Here is a 19,771-nt window from a genome sequence, read left to right on the forward strand (position 1 = left end):
AGATGGTTGGTAAAATAATAATAATAATAATAATGACTTGGTGATGATGAACTCCTTTAGCTTTACCTTATCTGGGAAGCACTTTATCTGACCTTCCATTCTAAATGATAGCTTTGCTGGGTAGGGTAATCTAGGTTGTAGGTCCTTGCTTTTCATCACTTTGAATACTTCTTTCCAGTCCCTTCTTGCCTGCAAAGTTTCTTTTGAGAAATCAGCTGATAGTCTTATGCAGAACTCCTTTGTAGGTAACTCTCTGCTTTTCTCTTGCTGCTTTTAAGATTCTCTCTTTATCTTTAACCTTTGGCATTTTAGTTATGATGTCTCTTGGTGTGGTCCTCTTTGAGTCTAGTTTGTTTGGGACTCTCTGTGCTTCCTGGACTTGTATGTCACATTATTTTGCTGAATTTGGGAAGTTTTCTTTCATTATTTTTTTAAATAAGTTTTCAATTTTTTGCTCTTCCTCTTCTCCTTCTGGCACCACTATGATTCAGATGTTGGTACATTTAAAGTTTCCCAGAGGTTCCTAAGCCACTCCTCATATTTTCCATTCTTCTTTCTTCATTCTGTACTGGTTGACTATTTATTTCTTCCTTATGTTCCAAATCGTTGCTTTGAACCCTGGCCTCCTTCCCTTCACCATTGGTTTTGTGTAGATTTTTCTTCATGTTGCTTAGTACAGCCTTCCCTTCTCCTCTTATGCATTTGCTGTACTCAGTCATTTCTGTGAGCATCATTATCACCAGTGTTTTGAACTCTTCATCTGTTAGATTGGTTATCTCCTCCTCACTTAGTTCTCCCTCTGGAGCCTTGATCTGCTCCCTCTTTTGGGCCATACTTCTCAATCTCCTCAACTTGACAACCTCTTGTCCTTGCCTCTGTGTCTTAGGTAGAGCTGTTACACCTGTTGTAAGGGGCAGAGCCTTAGGTATTCGTCAGTGCTGGGTGACCGGTTTCATCACCTTGTGGTGCTGTGTGGGGAGGAGTGGTCAGAGAGGGAACAATGCTGGTTGCTTGGCACTCGCCCCTTCTCCAGTCACTTCACCCACTTCCTGTATGTGACTGGTGCCCCTCTAGTTGTCCCCGTGATGGTTCTCAAGAGTGGGTGGGTTTGCAAGCGTTCTAGGACTGTGGGAGCCCTCTAAATGGACCTGAGAGATAAGGCAGTTTCTTCTGATACCCCAACCCCCACTGTTTTTTTTTTTTTCTAATTTATTTATTTATTTATTTATTTATTTTTAGAGAGAGGGGAAGGGAGGGAGAAAGACATCAATGTGTGAAAGACATCAATGTGTGGTTGCCTCTCACATGCCTGCAACTGGGACTCGGTCAGCAACCCGGTCATATGCCCTGACTGGGAATCGAACTGGTGACCCTTTAGTTCACAGGCTGGCACTCAATCCACTGAGCCACACCAGCCAGGGCCCCCACTGGTTTTCACAGCAAGAAGCAATGAGACTTTATTTCCCTGGCACTGAAACTGTGACCTGTGCAGTGTGGCCTGGGATTAGGATTGCTTCCCAGGTCTCTCTCTTGGCTTTTTTAATGTGTGACTGCTTGTTCCACCAGCCTGCCACAGCCACTGCCTGGCAGCCACTGCTGCCACCACACTGTGTCCTCTTGGCTCCTCATCTCCACTCTTCCTACCTGTCTGGATGAGTATTTCTTCTTCATATCTTTGTTTGTTGGACTTCCATGCAGTTCAATTTTCTGGTAGTTCTGGTTGTTTTTGGTTTTGTGGTAAATGTAATCCTTCTTATGGTTGTGGAAGGAGGTGAAGTGTGTCTACCTACGCCTCGATCTTGGCCAGAAGTCTGTTTTCATCATGCCACTTACTATTGAAGTTATTTCTTGAGTTGTCTTTTGACTGTCTACCCTCCTTAGGATGTAAACTGCTTGCAGGTAGGGCTCTGTGTCTCATTTTATGGTTTTGTCCTCAGTGTTTAGAATAGTGCATGGCACTGAATGAATGCATGCATGAATGAGGGCCTGTAGGAAGGTCTCAAGTGGTGGGCTGCTGTATTAGTTTCCTATAGTTGCTGTAACGGTCACAAACTCAGTGGCTTAAAACACCACAAAGTTACTATCTTATAGTTCTAGAGGCCAGAAATCTGAAATGGATGTTAAAGGGCTAAAATCAAGGTGTTGGCAGAGCTGGGTTCCTTTTGGAGGCTCTGGGGGAGAATCTGTTTCCCTCCCTGTCTGCATTCCTGGGCACATGGCCTCTTCTTCCATCTTCAAAGGCAGCAGTGTAGCATCTTCACATTTCCCTGACAGTCATGTTTTCCTCTTATAAGGACTCTTGTGATTTCATTGGGCCAATCCATATAATGCAGGAAAATTCTCCCATCTCAATACTTAATTTAATCACATCTGCAAAGTCCCTTTTACCATGCAAAGTAACATATTCACAGGTTTCATGGGTTAGGATTTGGACATCTTCAGGGGCCATTAATCTCCCTATAATAACCATAAACCTCTGTCCTGCAGTCTGTCCTGGTGAGCCAAATTCAAGCACTATATCCGCCCTGAAACTTTCTCAGACCCTGTCTCCTGCAAAAATAGCCAGTTTTTCTTTTGGTCCCGTGTTTAGTACTGTAACAGCACTTACTGCACTTCAGAGAAATAAATGAATCTATTTATAAGCCTCCATTAGGCTGTGAGCCTTTTAGAGCAGGATCCAGTGTTTCTTTACCTTTGTATCTTCGACACTTAAAATGCTGATTGATTGAATCATTCATTCAAAAGTCTTTGTTAAAGGCCTATTATACTGGGTCATATAGTGCTAAGCAAACATAGATATGGTTTCCGCCCTCAAAAAGCTTACAATCTATCTGGAAAGGGAGACAATTAAACCATCAGTAACCATAAAAGGAGACCAATCATAGGGTAGGTGCAATGGGAGAGCAGAGTGGGAGCAGGTGCTCTTGTTTGGAGGCATCAGAGAGAACTGAGAGTAATGTTGTCTTGGCTGCTGCCCAGAGATGAAAACGAATCAGCCACAAGTGCAACCCGAGAGAACAGCCGGCAGTCCCACACCAGCAATCAAAATGCAGAGGGCCACCATCATCACTACTGTTTAATATATAGCTTCTTTTAACAAAGATTGTAAGTTCTTTGAGGTCAGAGCCCACAGAATGTTTGTTTAGCATGGTATCCCCGGTACCTTGAACATGTTGGCTGTCAATTATTTTTATTTTTTGTCAAATATTTTTAAATAAATTCCAAGTTCTTTTTTTTCTTTCTCTCTCTCTCTCTCTTTTTTTTTTTTCCAAATGCTACCCTCATTCTGATACAGAAAGATCTATCTGATCAGATCACTGGGGAGGAGTAGGGAGGGGCTGTGGGTGGAGGTTGCCCAAGGCAATGGTGAACAGTCTAAGACGGGATTGGCTGAGAAGCTGAATGTCTCCAGAACCCATGGAATTATGGGCTAGATGATTTGAAATAAAAGAGCTCTTGGGCTGTCCAACTGGCTTGCTGGCTTTCTCTTCTTCCTCAAGGATGTCTGGTTGATTGTGCTGCAGCCTGTGTTTCCCAATGGATGGAATTTTGGATGGGAAGGAACTCTGGGCGCAGCCTAGGATCAGGCTGGCCTGGCAGAGGGTGGCAGGGTTCTTCTTCTTCGGGTGTTCTAGAGGGGATGACCTCTGAGGCAGAAGCCTGCCATTCTCCCAAAATGGTGTTGCTTTTGTATCTTATGTTGTTTTAGTTTGTAAACTAACCCTATAGAAATAAGATAATTAAAGACTAACAGGGGGAAATGATAGGAGAACTCAAGTGTTAAAGAGTTTAGCCTTAATTGATAGGTTTGAGTGATTAAAGCTGAAACTAAAGAGTTGAAGAGTTTAGCCTTAATTGATAGGCTGGAGCTACTAATGCATGTGGAAAGCTGTTATTCCAAAATTGTGAAGCTTTTGATTAAAGACTCCTTTCCATTATCACTAAACTTTTGCCTCTGGAATTTTGCCTAGAGGGTGGCGGCAGGAAACAGGACCCCAATTGCTGTTCTGTAACAATTCCCCTCCCATTTTTATAACTATAATACCTACACTGTCAGATAATATGGCCATTATATAGTATACTCTCTTTTAACCTTCATTTAGTCTCAGTTCTACAAGTAAGTAATATATAGTACTCACCTGCAGCCACTATGTTGCTGTCTCTCTAAGCAGTTGGGTTGCATTTCTTAGGAAGGGCTCATGGCAACAATATTCCCTGAGTTCCTGCCTATTGATAACAATTTGTCTGTGTCCATTAGAGTTGAAGGTCAGTTTGCTTTGGCTCATGTGTTCTTTTCTTGATTACTTAAAATATGTCAGTTTCATTTTCTTCTTGCATAAAGCAATGGTGCCAAAAAGTTTGACAATTATCTAATTTGTCCTGAATGAATCACATATTTGTCTCAAAGGATTTTTTTTTCTGTAAAGTCTAATAATTTTATTAGAATATGCCATAGTGTTAACCATTATAGGTCAATATTTTTAAGTACCTCCTTTATCCTCCTAATATGTAGTTTGAATTATTTTTTATTTCAGAAACATTTTCATTTTCTTTCTTTCTTTTTCTGTTTTTAAATCCTCACCTGAGGATATATTTATTGATCCTAGAGAGGGAGGAAGGAGGGAAAAGAGAAGGGGAAGAAGGGAGGGGGGAGAGAGAGAGAGAGAGACATCGATCAGTTGCTTCCCACATGCAACCCCACCCTCTCAGACTGGGGATGGAACCTGCAACCTAGACATGTGCCCTGACTGGGAATGTAACCCACAACCTTTCAGTTTATGGGACCACACTCCAACCAACTGATTCATAACAGCCAGGGCATGAAGGTTTTCTTGAGTTGTTGTTGTGGGGTGGGGTGTGTATGTGTGTGTGTATGTGTTTTGTTTTTGTCTGTTTGTGTGTGTGTGTGTGTGTGTGTGTGTGTGTGTGTGTGTTTTGTTTTTGTTTTTTCCTGTTTCTTTGCTTTGGTTTTCTTTTTCAGAGATTTCTATTAAGCTATTACTGGAGTCCCTGAAGACACTCAAAAAGTTACGTAAGGAAAGAAAATGTGAGCCAAGGCTTTTATATCTTCCTTGTCTGTCTTTAATATTTGTCACTTTCCCTTGACTCCTCTTACTTTCTTTTTATTTTAAAAATGTTCCTTTTTCATCTTTAATTTTTTAAGGCATCATTTGTTGTATTTATCTGTTCTTGTGTTCCTTTCCTTGAGCTCAATCACTTCAAACATTTTGAGTTTTTGAAAATTCTGATTTGTGTTATTCTTTTATTTCTCAAATCACTTTCTTAATGCTTTTAACTAATTTCAAAATAATGTTATAATTTTCATGTTTTGTAACTATGTCTTCCTAGCATGCTTCGTCTGTAGACATTTTTTTTGTTTGTTTCTTATTCTTTTTTTCTTATAGTAACTTTGTATACAGTTTAACTTGATACTTTCTGTTGTTCATTTTTACCTTAATTTTTCTGAAGATTTTGTTCTGATAGCTTTCCCATTTTGACAGAGCTCCCTGTTCTGTTGCTTTTGGGCAGTGATAAAAAATATGGTAGCTAGCCCTGCTGGGTAGCTCAGTTGGTTAGAGCATTGTCCTGATATTCCCAAGATTGTGGGTTCAATCTCTGGTCAGGGCACATTCAGGAATCAACCAATGAATGCATAAATAAGTGGAACAACAAATCAGTGTTTCTCTCTCCCTCCCCCCCCCTCTCTGAGATTTCCTGGCTCTGTATCTGTACCCTATTTTTACCTAGACCCCCTCTTCTTTTGTCTCTGTTGTCCCTCTCCTGCTCATTTTGATTCCTCTCTTAGCAATTTTTCTTCGTATGGGGCCTGCCCTGAAAGGGAACCCTGCATAGTCTGTTTGGAGAGTTCAAAGGAGTGAGGTTGTTCCAACCTCTTTAGGCCTTGCTGGCATGTTTGGTTCCTTAATTTACTTGCTACTGAAGATGGCAAAACCTCTCTCAGTTTCAGCTACCATTGTCAGATTGGCCTGCCAGGCTGCCTCTTGATTATTTTAAGCTTCTCCTCTTGTTACTGAGAAGTAAATGAGGTTCTCCTGCCCACCACCACCCTCTAAGCAAAATTCTGGAGGCAGAGGTTTGGTGAAAAAGGAAGAGTTTTCATTCAAAAGTTACACAATTTTGGAATAACAGTTTTCCACATGCATTAGTCACTTAAGCCTATCACCTAAGGCTGAAATCTTTTTAACTCTTGAGTTCCAGCTTTAATGACTTAAGCCTATTGATCAAGGCTAAAATCTTTAACTCTTTGAGTTCCCCTATCATTTCCCCTGTTAGTTTTTCATTACCTTATTTCTATTAGGTTAGTTTACAAACTAAAACTACATAAGATACAAGAGCTACACAATTTAAGAATAGCAGGCTTACCCCTGCTGGTGTGGCTCAGTGGATTGAGTGCTGGCCTGTGAGCTGAAAGGTTGCTGGTTTGATTCCCAGTCAGGGCACATGTCTGGGTCTCGGCCAGGTCCCCAGTTTGGGGCTGGTGAGAGGCGACTGATTGTTTTTCTCGCACATGGATGTTTCTCTCCCTTTCTCCCTCCCTTCCCCTATTTCTAGGGGAAATAGGGGTTGTGTGTTTGATCCTCACTTACGGGAGGCAACCAATTGATGTTTCTCTCTCACATTGATGTTTCTCTTGCTCTCATTTTCTCCCTTCCTCTCTCTCTGAAATCAATAAACATATCGTCGTGTGAGGATTTTTTAAAAAAAGAAGAATAAATCCCATACCCATTAGCTATCACCCTTCTATACCCCACACCCCTTTCCCTGAGCTCTAAGCGATCGCTAATCTACTTTCTAGATCTATAGACTACCCTTTTCTGGACATTCATAATAATGGAATCACATAATACACAGGCTTTTCTATTTTCTTTCTTTTTTTTTTTTTCCAGGGCTTTATTTTATTTTAGAGAGAGGGGAAGGGAGGGCGAAAGACAGGGAGAGAAACATCAATGTGTGAGAGATACATTGATCGTTTGCCTCTCACACGCATCCAGTTGGGGAACCCAGCCTGCAATCCAGGCATGTGCCCTGACTGGGAATCAAACCAGTGACCTTTTGGTTTGCAATCTGATGCTCAATCCACTGAGCCACACCAGCCAGGGCTCTGTTTTCTTTTTTCTAATCCTCACCTGAGGACATGCTTATTGACTCTAGAGAGAGGGAAAAGGAGGGAGAGAAAGGAGAGAAATATCAATGTGAGAGAAACATCAGTCTGTTGCCTCTCTCATGCTCCTGGACTGGGGATCAAATCTGCAGCTCAGGCATGTGCCTGACCAGGAATCAAACCCACAAACTTCTGGTTTAACATTTCAACCAACTGAGCCACACCAGGCAGGGCACATACAGAGTTTTCTGACTGGCATTTAGCATGTTTTCAAGTTTCATCCAAATTGTAGCATTTATCAACACTCCATTTTTTATGGGTAAATAATATTAAATTGTATGAATATACCACATTTTGTTTATCTGTTTTCTGTTTATGGACATTTGGGTTGTTTCTATTGTAGAGGAAGCAAAACTTTACCTCTACCCATCCTAGGTTCTCAGGTGGGGCTCTTTAACGAAAACATAGATTTACAAGGAAAAAACAAATAAGTTTATTAACACATACAGCACGCATCACATGGGAAATCTTAAGTTACTCAACAAAGAATAACTCGAAATGGTTGCTTAGAACTCTGGCTAATAGAGCATCTTCAACAAAGAACAATAAAGACAGGACAAAGGAAAAGAGAAGGTAAATATACGGGATAAAATAAATGTAGTAAGTTTTGTTTGCAGGTTATTCTAGTGCTATATCCGAACTGATAAGAGTCCAGAGGGTCTCCAGTAAAGGAGAATTTATATCCGATCTTTAGGTGATAAATAAATAAATAAATAAATATATAATAGAAAAGAAGGGTAGAGAGTGCTTCCTTTCAGATAGAATCTCCATTTTCTAGTAATCTTCCAAATAACTAACATAAAGGGAAAGATGAGAGGCACCTGCCATCTTTCTCTAGGCCTTTTAGAAAACATGGAGTTATTCCTTTGGCCACAAACATGGGAATCTACAAGAAATATTATATTATAGACATCAAGGGCATGATCCCTATTCATAAAGAAAAGTTCCACAAATGCTACCATGGCAAAACTGAAAGATTCTACAGTATTACCCAGCATGCAGTTGGCATTGTAACAAACAAGGGCAAAATTCCTGCCAAGAGAATTAATGTAGGTACTAAGTATATTAAGCTCTCTAAGAGCTGAGTTAGCTTCCTGAAACATGTCAAGGAAAATGATCAGAGAAAAAAGGAATCCAAAGGGGAAGGTACTTGGGTTCAACTGAAGGGTCAGAGAAGCATATTTTGTGAGAACCAAGGGAAAGAAGCCTGAGCTCCTGGAACCCATTCCCTATAAATTAATAGCATGATAGGTATAAAAAATAACTAAAAGACCTCTGTACTGTAAAAAATAAAAATATAATAATTTAAAAAGAATGCAAAGGTAGTAGTCTCCTCATATCTTTATTTTATTCACCAATCTGCTTCCTGCAAAGACCTGACAGATCCCAGAGGATGATAGCAAACTATTTCAAAGCCAACCAAATATCCCTAATTGCAGCTGCTTTGCCATGTGTGATATATTAGCAGATCAGCAGATACACAGTATGCAAACTTTGATCTGGCAAATGCATTCTTTTCCATCCTTATCAGAAAGGAGAACAGAAATAATTCAAATTCACTTGGAAAAGACAACCATATACATGTACAGCCCTACACCAGGGCTGTGGTAACTCTCCTGACCTCAGTCATAAAATAATTTGGAGCCCTGGCTGGTGTAGCTCAGTGGATTGAGCATCAGCCTGTGAACCGAAAGTCTGCCAGTGTGGTTCCCAGTCAGGACACATTGCCTGGGTTGTGGGCCAGGTCCCCAGTTGGGAGTGTGTGAGAGACAACAGATCCATGTATCCTCATATATTGATGTTTCTCTCTCTCTCTTTCTCCACCCCTTCCCCTCTCTCTAAAAGTAAATAAATAAAATCTTCTAAAAAATAATTTGGAGATACCTGAGTAGCTGGACATCTCTCAAAACTCTATATTGACCTGATATATTGATAATATGAGAATTGTACTGGTTGAGCAGGAAGTGGCAAGTGTATCAGATACCTTGGTAAAACACTTGCTCTCTAGAGAGTGGGATATTAAAAAACTTTTTTTTAGAGTTCCCTTCAGAATTAGCTGAAGCATTGTGACTGCTCAGAAGTCCAACTTCTTCTTCTGTTCAATCCTGCTTCTTCCCTTTCCTTCAAATGTTGATCCCAAGAGCTCTCACTAATAAATTGCCTGCACTCTGATCTCTACTTTAGAAATGGCTTCCCTAGAAACCCAATCTATGGTTAGGGGAAAAGCTTTACCAGGCAAAAATAAACCAAAAGTAAATTGGGATTTTTTTTCCACCAAGCAATATGGAACCTTTATTTTTAATGTGATTTATGTACATCTGGAGTATGAGAGTAATCCTTTTACAAATGGAACCGATTACTAGAAGAAACAATGACAAAACCAAACTGGTATTTCATGTGAATCCAAAGGAGTTTAAGCTTCCAATCCAGCCAAGAAGTTTGTTAAAATCTCTTTTGGCTTTGCCTCTGACTGTTCTGAGATCTTTCCATCAGCTCTGTTAGTGCCCAGCAGGGCTTGGTGTTGGCTGACAACATAAGACAAGAAAGCATTCTTAAACGTTGTGATCTTACTGGGCTCCAGTTTATCAAGATAACCCTGTATACCCACATAAATAACAGCCACTTGTTCTTCAGTAGCCATGGGAGAATACTGTATTTGCTTTAGCAACTCAGTCAGATGTACACCACAACTCAAGAGTTGTTGAGTAGCAGCATTGAGATCAGAACCAAACTGAGCAAAAGCAGCAACCTCATGAGACAGCCAATTCCAGCTTCATAGTGCCTGCTGCCTGCTTCATGTCCCTGGTTTGGGCAGCAGATCCAACGTGGGACACAGACAAACCAATGTTAATGGCAGGGTGGATACCTGTGTAGAACAATTATGTTTCCAAGATCTGTTCATCAGTGATGGAAGTGACATTTGTTGGAATGTAAGCAGACACATCATCAGCTTGTGTTTCTATGCCCGGTACACCAGTCAAGGAGTCACCAACAAAAGCATCATTCATGTTGGCGGCTCTCTCTAGCAGACAGGAGTGTAGGTAGAACACATCACCAAGATAGGTCCCACGACCAGGGTCTTGGAGCAGCAGCAAAGACATCTGACAATAAGCAATAGCTTCTTTGGATGTCATCATAGATGATCAAAGCATGTTTGCCATTATCCCTAAAATGTTCTCCCATAGAACAGCCAGAATAAGGAGCCGGGTACTGAAGTGGGGCAGCATCAGAAGCAGTAGCTGAAACCACAATGGTGTTCTTCATGACATCTGCATCTGTAAGTCTCTTCACCAACTGGGCAACAGTGGCTCTCTTCTGACCAACAGCAACATAAGATACAGTATAGCTTCTTCTTTTCATCAGTGCCATCATTGAAACGTTTCTGGTTAATGATTGTGTCAACAGCAATGGATGTTTTGCCAGTCTGTTGGTCTGCACTGGTGCCTGCAAAGAGATTTGAGGAATGGTCCCAGGAGCTTTCAGGCCAATTTGCCTATGGGTCTTAGAACTAATTGGACCCTTTCCATCAATGGCATTACCAAGGTCATCTACTACATGATCCGACAGCTCCTCATCAATGGGAACATCTACAATGGCTCCTGTTCACTTTACAATATCTCCTTCTTTAATGAGTTTATCATTTCCAAACACGACAACACCAACATTGTCAGGTTCCGAGTTCAGAAACATACTCTTTAAGTCTGAAGAAAACTCTACCATTTCTTCTGCTTGAACATTCCTCAGCCCATGTACTCAGGCAATACCATCACCAATACAAAAACATGCCCAGTCTTTTCAAGGTCAAGAGAGGCATTGGCTCCAAGAATATGCTCTTCAAGAATAGAGGACATTTCAGCAGTACCAGTCTTCTGAAGACAAGTGGTAGGGGCATGGAGATTCCTTTCAGCAGTGAAGCATTTTTGGAGACCAGCCAGGCTTGCTGAGGGAGGGTGTGGGCCACAGCCATGGCAACGCACACAGGCAGCATTTTTGCAGCTTCTCAGTGATTCCTCTGCAGCTGCAGTCTCCAGACTGAGTGGAACCTGGGATTTTAATATGTGATAAAACTCAAGGCAAAAAAATTATGGGACAAAATAGAGTGTTACATAATAATAAAATAAGCAGGAGAGCAAGAAAACATAACCATCATAAACATGCTTGGCACTATAGGCAAAACATACATACATAATATATACATATACTCATATAGTAACATATAAATAATAATAGTTAACTTTATTGAGTACTTTATATGTGCCGGGCATGCTACATAGGTTTCACATGTATTAACTCACACTTTTCATTACAATCTGATGAGAAAGTACAATTATTCCCCCCATTTTGTGGTTATAAAAATCAATCAAATTTAGGAAAGAAAAAAAATCAACTTGGAACAAGAAATATTTACATACCTTTCTTAGAAACAAATGAATCAAGTATTCAAATAATAAGAGATCCAGAAGATCTGGAATAATATAATTAATAAGCCTGATATATTCTATATAGAGAATTCTCCATCTAACAGATAAGCTCTTCCTAGTACATGTGAAACATTTACAAAAAATGACTTTACTGAGTTACAAAGGAAGCCTTAATACTACATTTAAAGAATTAATATTGCAGCCTATGTTCTTTGTGCTGTGATAACATGAGAAGTTACCAATTAAAGATAGTCTCTCTCTCTCCCCACCTCTTTCCATGGGAAGAGATACATCTAAAAGCCAGGAAAAGAGCCTCACCAGAACCCAACCATGCCAGCACCCTGGTCTTGGATTTCCAGCCTTCAGAACTGAGAGAAATAAATGTTTGTTGTTGAAGTGCCCCCTAACCCCCCCCCAAAAGATAATTTCTTAAATCCCCAAATGTCAGAAAATTAAACTATTAGTAACATACTATTACTAAACCTTAAATTAAAAGACTAAATACAAATTTGTCAAATTTTCTACGGTATAACTGAAGCTTTAATTAGAGATGTAGAATATGAAAAACTTAGAGACAAACAAAAAAGAATGAATCAAAGATTAGAACTGGAGATTTTGACATACTCTCTCAGAAACTGACACGTCATGCAGACAAACACTAAACCCTTAGCAACAGAGAAGATCTTGAAAGATATAGTTAACAGGCCAAACCTATTAGAAGTGTGAAGAAGAAAGAAGAAAGAGAAAGAAAAAATAAAGAGAAGAAACAAAGAGAAGCCTAGCTAGAATGCTAAAGGCAAAAAACAAAACAAAAAACCCAACCCAAAACCACAACGTACAAATAGACAAAATACAGAATAAAAGTGGGACACAGACACAACACCAGGGACACAATAGATTCAAGAAAAATAACAGTATTGTCCTGGCTGGTGTGGCTCAGTGGATTGGGCACCAGCCTGCGAACCAAAAGGTCGCCGGTTTGATTCCCAGTCAGGGCAAAAGCCTGGGTTGCAGGTCAGGTCCCTAGTTGGGGACATGTGAAAGGTGACCAGTTGATGTTTCTCTCCTCTTTCTCCCCTTCTTTGCCTCTCTCTAAAATAAAATATTTTAAAAATAATTTTAAAATAACAGTATTATTAATAAACATATACTAATGAATTTCTAAACCTAGATTTCTGAGAAAATATAAACAACAAAATGGGTCAAAAAGAAATTCAAAACTTGAAAATGTTAACAGCATTAAAGAAATTAAAATGTTAATCAGACTTTCCTACTCAAAAGTCTCTACTCAGTTGATTTCACAGATATGTTCTACTGACGTTAGTCAAGTTTGAGAAATCAACATCTGTTCTAGAATGATTTCTTACTACTTCATGTTTTTTTTATTGATTGATTTTAGAGAGAGAGATAGAGACATCAATTTGTTGTTCCTCTTATTTATGCATTCCTTGATTGATTCTTATTTGCGCCCTGACTGAGGATTGAACCTGCAACCTTGGCATATCAGGATGATGCTCTAACCTATTGAGTTACCCAGACAGGGCTCATGCAAATTTTTCAGAAACTAGAAAAAAAGTGTGAAGATAATTATTTTTAATACACTGTTTGATTAACTTAACTAGTATTTTACTTAGGGTATTTGTATATACATCTATAAGTAAGATGAACCAATAACATTTATTTCATTATCTAGTTTTAGAATCATTATAACTATTATGGATTGGATAATATTGTTGCTATATGCAGAAATCTTTTTACCTTTGTCAAAACTCATCAAATTGTAGACTTTAAAGATGTACAAGCCCTGGCTGCTGTGGCTCAGTGGGTTGAGCGCTGGTCTGTGAACCAAAGGGTCACTGGTTCAATTCCCAGTCAGAGCACATGGCTGGGTTGCGGGCCAGGTCCACAGTTAGGGATATGTGAGAAGCAACCAATCACTGATGTTTCTCTTCCTCTCTTTCTTGCTCCCTTCCCCTCTCACCAAAAATAAATAAATAAAATCTTAAAAAAAAATAATCAAGATCAGCCCTGGCCAGTGTGGCTCAGTTGGTTGGATGTCATCTTGCAGACTGAAAGGTCATAGGTTTGATTCCTGGTCAGGGCACATGTCTGGGTTGTGGGTTTGGTCCCCAGTCAGGACACATGCAGGAGGCAATTGATCTATGTTTCTCACATCAATGTTTCTCTCCCTCTCTTTCTCCCTCCCTTCCCTTCTCTCTGGAATCAATAAAAGAAAAAAAAACAACAACAACAAAACCTCAGGGTTGGTGAACACTTGGACATTTGGGGGGAAGTGGTGCCCTCAGAGAGGACATGATAACTCTGTGCCCTTACTCCATATCTTTTCCTACATATCTCTTATATCTGGCTGTTCCTGAGTTATATTCTTTCATGCTTAACTGGCAATCTAGGTAAGTTAAATGTTTCGCTGTGTTCTGTGAGCTGCACTAGCAAACCAATTGAACCTGAAGAGGTCATTGGAAGCCAATCTCTAGCCTGTAAATCAGAAGCACAGGTGGTACCTGGATTGGCACATGCAGGAGGGTGCGGTATATGGGCAACCACTCCTCGTGGTTTAAGGAATTGTAGACCTGGCCTGAGCATGACGAGCCACCAGCATCCTGGCTGTACTTGTCTCTAAGTCTCAGTATAAGGCTGTGTGCGGAACATAACTGTCAACCACCAGAGGGTTGCCATGGGAATTAGATTGAAGAGCGCTTATTAAGCTCATTGTGCTTTAAAACTTACCCTGCTTTCCTTATCAGCAATGCAGTGTAAGCTATCTTTAGCAGGTAGTATATAGAACCCTGCACCTCGTCGAAATGTTTTATAGACCTTGACTCTAATCAGTCAGTGTGACTCCCAAATTAGTGTATGTTATCTGTTACTGTCAAATGTCTGAATACAATAGATGATTTATGAATTTTAACCTTGTATCTCTCGTATGTATCCTCCTCAATAAAAGACATGAGGGATGAAGGTTTGGCTGCTCGTCTCCACTAGAGAGGCAGTCACCTTCCTTCCCCCAGACATAACAAAGTGTCCTGGGTAAAAGTTTGTTCCGCCGTGGTCATGAAGCCTCTGCTGGACAGAGCAACTTCCAATCAAGCCTAGGGTGTGTGTGGCACCTCCACCATAGTGGTACATATTCCTGTAAGGATCTGACACTATCTTTGGCTAGATAATGTCAGAATTGAGTTGAATTTTAGGACCCTCAGCAGGTGTTGGAGAATGGTTTGCTATGGGGAAAACCCCACACATATAATTGGTTGTCAGGACCTTACTCCTGCATGAATTTTTAATGCCACAGATATAGTTTATTTACTGTATATCTCACATATGGTATATGTGTGTGTGTGTGTGTGTGTTTATACACTACAGGCACATTTTTTGTCCCCTCAGGATCACAGTCATTTCCATGGAGAATGCCTCATTCTTTCATGGTTTGTGGACACTTGCTATGTGAAGGCTGTTTCCATAGAGAGGAGCCTGGTGTGTGGGGCTCTAGGGAGCATCTTTTTGAGCAGAAAAGGATCAGGGGTCTTGGCCAGCTGTGGGAACATTTCCCATCTTGCAGGCAATGGTTAAGAACCAACCTGGGTTTACTCTAAGCAGAGTGGCCAGTGCAGGAAGAACCCACACTTCAAATCAGGAGACCAAGAAGCAGTCATGCCATCTCTCAGCCTTAAAGTAAATTGGCACTTTCAAAGAAAAAACATGCTGTGAGTTTAAGGTGTGGATGAAACAGGGGTTCTATGGAAAGTAACCTCATAGGGTGATCTGATCATAAATTCCCAATTGCGCAAGTCAAGGTGGGTAGTCACACCCCAGGCACAAAACTTTTTAGTAAAAGGCTTATCTTTGCCTTAAGCAAGCCCTGTGCATTGTTTCTAGCGTCCAGGTTACCTTTGAAATAAACTGTAACCAACCTCAAGAGAGCTCATGGTCTCATTAACTACCCTGCAATCCAGTCCCTGCCTTACTTTTTCCAACCTCCTGTAATTTTCCTAATTCCCTTCTTGTTTCAAATGTATAAAAGAAGCTGCAGAAGGCACTAGTATAAAGGCCCCGTGGACATGGACAACACAGTGGGGATTGACTGTGGGTGTGGGAAGGAGCAGTGGAGAACAATGGGGGGGGAAATTGGGACAACCGTAATAGAACAACAATAAAAGAGATTCTAAAAATAAATTTAAAGAAAAAGAAGCTGCAAAACTTTTTCTCTGGAGCATTTGAGACTTTACTGCCCTGCATATGTTGTCAGTTTGGTTCAAATAAACTCATAAAAATTCAAAAAAAGATTAACAAACCATAAGTAAAGTTGACTAATTAGATTATCCCAGAATTAAGGCTTTCTGTTCAATAAGATCATATTGACAAAGTTAATGATGAAAATTAGGAAGAGATATTTGCAATGCCTAAAACAAATAAAGAGGGGAGCATTTGAGATCTTGCTCCCCAGAATATGTTGTCAGTTTGGCTCAAACTCTTATAAAAATTCTAAAATATATCAAAAGAAAACCAACAAAGGGCTAATATCTGAAATAACAAACTGCTGCAAACTGATATAAAAATATGGGAATCCCTATAGGAAAATTGCAAAGGAAAATGAATAGGCACTGCATAAAAGAGACAAAAGTAAGAAAAGTTTGAGATGCTCAAACATACTACTAGCTAAAGAAATACATTGAATATGTTTTGAAATTGGGGTATGAGGTGGTTGTAAAGTTAAAAGGAACAGTTTTCTTTTAAACAAATGATAGTCTTCTGGCTGATATTCCTCAGTGGATTGAGCAACAGCCTACAAATCGAAAGTTTGTGGGTTTGACTCCCAGTCAGGGCATGTGCCTGGGATGCCTGGGTTTCGGGCCCGGTCCTGGCTGGGGGCCTGTGAGAGGCAACAGATCGATATGTTTCTCAATCGCATTGATGTTTTTCTCCTTCCCTTCCCCTCTCTCTAAAAATAAATAAATAAAATATTTTTAAAAGAAATAAAGTAATGATATAAGACTATCTTTGGAGTTGCTTTTCTAAAAATAAGATTGAGTGGCACACTAATAAATGAGTTTGAAATTAGACGTGTTTTATGGTTTATATACAGATGTCAAGACATTTGCTAATTTTGTAGTTTCATGTGATTAGTTTCCAAAGGTTACAGATAATAATTTTAAAAATCAGAAATGGAAAAAAATGTATTGAAATATTTTAAATTCATGGCAAATTGAAAAAAATGGAAACTTGAATAATGTCAAGAATTGGTGAGGAAGTTGGGATACAGAAATCCACCACTGATGTGGAGCTCAGCATGCACAAGGAATTACTGTAGAACCAAAGGAGATATATGTACAAAGTATTCATTGCTCTTGCAACATCCTGGTGGTAGCCAGAAGCTAGAGGCAATTGTCAGAGTAGGAATCCACATGATAGAATACCCTGCAGCAGTTAGGAGCAAAGGACTAGAAGGCCATGGGGTCAGAGAAAATTTACTTGTTTTGTTGTTGTTGCTTTTTTTAAATTTTATTTCAACATCAGTTCACCTTTATTAAGGGCTCACAAAGGTGCCCTGACCGGGAATCAAACCCCCAACCTTTTTGAAGTGTGGGAGAACAATTCAACCAACTAAACCACACCAGCCAAGGCTTGTATTTTTTTTAAAGAGTAGTTTTTATTTTACTATTTGATTTATTTTTAGAGAGAGGAGAAGGGAGGGAGAAAGAGGGATAGAAACATCAATGTGTGGTTGCCTCTTGTGTGCCCCCATCTGAGGACCTGGCCCACAACACAGGCATGTGCCCTGACTGGGAATCGAACCAGCGACCCTTGGTTCTCAGGCCAGTGCTCAGTCCACTGAGCCACATCAGCCAGGTCTTGTTTTTTTTTTTTTTTTAATGGCAGATACTACAGCACATTTGTATGTTAATGGAATGATCCAGTGCAGAGAAAATTTGATAATATAGGAAAGAGGGATAATACAGGAGAAAGGCAAGAAGGAATGGACTGTGGTGTAGAACTGAAGGGTGGAGTAGAGTGAGGGACAGAAATGAGGGAATGAGAGGAGATTTAAATAGCAGCAAGGACAATTCATTGTAGCAAGATGGAATTCAGAGTACATAGGTGAGGATAGAGGAAAACTGGCCAGATTAGTGGTAGAAAGATAGGATGCTTTCTTCTGGTTACTTTTATTTTCACAGTAAAATAAGAACCAAAGTCATCAGTTAAGAGTAAGAAAAGATAAAAGGATGTTGGATAGCTGCAGAAAGCTTTTGTAAATAAAGCCTCCCTTCCTTTATTTATTCAGTCAGGGTAGCACCAAACAGAGATGGCCGCTTGTCAGTTTTATCCAGTGTTTATATCCCTGATGCTCTTAACTTGATGTTTCTTTACACATTGAAGAATGAATACCAGCAAAAACACACCTTGGGATGTAGTTGGGGAGGGGAAAGGGACAGTTGTTGATAAGAGGAATACAGCTAGCTTTCATTGAATGCTTCTGAAGGTCCAGCACAACACATTAACAGCTCCACCTGCCTTTTCTCAATAAATTCAAACAACAGCCTTTACAGATGCAACTGTTTTATGAACAAAGAAACTAAGACAGGTTTCCTACATCAGAATCAGGGCCTTGAACACTAGGTTGAGGTGGGTGAATAATAGAATGAAAGGCTCCTTAACATGATATTGGTTCAGTTATCTGACAAGAGTTGGATTCTGAGCAGATGAAGCTACAGTTTCAATGTGACATACGAAATCCTAGGCAAAAACCTGAGCCCCTCTTCCTGATTCGCTGTCACCAAGTGAGTGGATGACCTTGGAAAAGACACACACTTTCAGTTCCATAAAATGTAGACTGACCTCGGCCTAGCATGCATCATTTTTATGTTAAGTGAAACATTCTCTAAATTGTAGGACACACTTGCAAATGAAGTGGTTAATGTATGTATATGTTAATGTTATTAGGATTGTTATGCAAGTAGTCAGGATAAGGCCAACTCCCTAGGGCAAAGGTAAGCCTCCAGCACAGAGTGGGTCCTCTAGGGTGTGTATCAATACAGAATAAGTTTTACAGAATTTTAGTCGATAGTGTTGGCTCAGAATGAAAGGCGAAATTTTCCTTCGTTAAGACTCAACTGTTCTTGAACGTCTTCAGGCTTGAAAACTGGAGAAAATAACTAGATTCTCTGGGAGAGATCCGGGATGCCAACTGTGGGTCCTCCCTGCCGCCGGTTGGGCACCAGGGGGCGCCAGGCGGACCCGTCCTGAGGTTGGCTGCGTTTCGGGCAGCCACACTTGGTGCACCAGACCGCCTCAGGCCAGGATGCGCCAGGGATCCCGGCCACCCGTGGACGCCGTGTCTAGTGCCCTCTCCATGTCCCCCTGCACCGCCCCCTACTCCTTTCCAGCGCCAGCCCGGGTTTGGAAGGCGCCTGGGAAACTGTGAGCGCCTGTGGTGGGGACTGTGTTCCCATCTAAGTCCAGCAGAACTGCAGCCGCCCCGACGGCGCGGTCAGGCTGGTGTGGAAGGGGAGGCAGCTGTTCTCCCAGGCGGCCGTGGGGGGCAGCAGAGGGGATGGCGACAGGTGCGGGAGCCCCTCCCGGGGTGGAAGTGGAAAGGCGGGCTTCGGGTCTGTTCCCAGGCTGGAAACCACCCCCGCCCCCCAACCAAATCCCCGGGAGAGTCCGGGCCGGCGCCGGGTCTGGAGGAGGAAGCGGCCGGAGACAGTGCAATTTCACGCGGCCTTGGGGCTCGGGTTCCTCGGCAGGGTAGATGAGTTATGGAGTTTCGAGGGGTTTCCGGGGAAACTGAGGTGACCTGAGCGGGAGGCTGCCGACCCCCGCCCCCCTCAAACACACACACACACACATTCAGAGAGAAAAATCCCCCAAGTGACCCAACCGGCTAGGGGAGTTGAGTGATTTGGTTAATGGGCGAGGCCAACTTTCAGGGGGCCGGGCTTTGGCTCGCTCTCCCCACCCCCATTACCTTACCTCTCCGCAGGCATTTCGGAGCGTTTGGAATCTTGACCTCCCCTAAGTCCCTGTCCCGAAGAAAAATTCGGGTGACTCTCCTTAACCCGCTTGGCCCAGCTGCGGGGCACTGTGCGTGGAGCGCGCTGGCGGCGGGCGTAGGCTCCCGCAGCCCTCACTCCAGCCTCTCGCCCGCGGGGGC

The 19,771-nt window shown here is 41.3% G+C and overlaps 1 pseudogene across 1 annotated transcript; it reads right to left on the bottom strand.

The window, feature by feature from the left end:
• Window positions 1–9,451: 9,451 nt before the first annotated feature.
• Window positions 9,452–19,761, bottom strand: LOC150011944 (ATP synthase F(1) complex subunit alpha, mitochondrial pseudogene; annotated as a pseudogene). The gene is made up of 2 exons (XR_016510479.1): window positions 19,591–19,761; window positions 9,452–11,226 (listed from the first exon to the last, which is right to left on the bottom strand). The product of XR_016510479.1 is annotated as an ATP synthase F(1) complex subunit alpha, mitochondrial pseudogene (transcript).
• Between the last annotated feature and the right edge of the window lie 10 nt (window positions 19,762–19,771).

This window comes from Furipterus horrens, unplaced genomic scaffold (genome assembly GCF_987537825.1).
Source record: "Furipterus horrens unplaced genomic scaffold, mFurHor1.1.pri manual_scaffold_4, whole genome shotgun sequence".
Classification (NCBI taxonomy): domain Eukaryota; kingdom Metazoa; phylum Chordata; class Mammalia; order Chiroptera; family Furipteridae; genus Furipterus; species Furipterus horrens.